This window comes from Notothenia coriiceps, unplaced genomic scaffold, assembly GCF_000735185.1.
Source record: "Notothenia coriiceps isolate Sejong01 unplaced genomic scaffold, NC01 NC01_scaffold00031489, whole genome shotgun sequence".
In the NCBI taxonomy this organism is placed as follows: Eukaryota; Metazoa; Chordata; class Actinopteri; order Perciformes; family Nototheniidae; genus Notothenia; species Notothenia coriiceps.
In genome coordinates, this window is record NW_011364190.1 from 26921 (window position 1) to 27424 (window position 504).

Below are 504 nucleotides of genomic sequence, written 5' to 3' on the forward strand. Positions count from 1 at the left end.
GGGAGCATGCTCTGATCAGCTGCTGGGCTGTCAGAAGAGGGGGAGGAAAAGAGAGGGTCCGTCCTCCGTGTTTTATTCTTATATTATTATATAGAGTCGTTATTCATTCGTTTTAAAGCTCAATAAATAACAAAGAACAAATTTGACCGGCACTCTTCTAATTTTGTCCGGAAGATTTAAACTTTAACGGACATGTAGACCGGCGAAGCAGGAGCAAACGCTTGCCTCGGGGAGGGAGAAAAAGAGCCACAGCGGAGAATAAACAGAAGGGCAACCATGGCAACCATGTAAGGGAAGTCTTCTTCGCTGCTTTTGTGGCAGACTACAGCGCCACTTACAGGCCTGGCATATGTACTACAGCGTCTTGAGCGGCAATGGCCGGCGGTGGCCCCAACCCCCACACTTCCCCCTGACAGGTGGAGAATTGACCACTAATGTATTTGTTACGTAGAAAATAATTACAAATCTGGATCAGTCTGTATCAGATCTGTTGCACGCCCCGTT

General features: G+C 47.4%; 1 protein-coding gene across 1 annotated transcript in view; it reads right to left on the bottom strand.

Moving 5' to 3' along the window:
* The window catches only part of mbtps2 (membrane-bound transcription factor peptidase, site 2), a 19423-nt gene that overhangs the window by 13716 nt on the left and 5203 nt on the right, over positions 1-504 (bottom strand). The window lies entirely within an intron of this gene.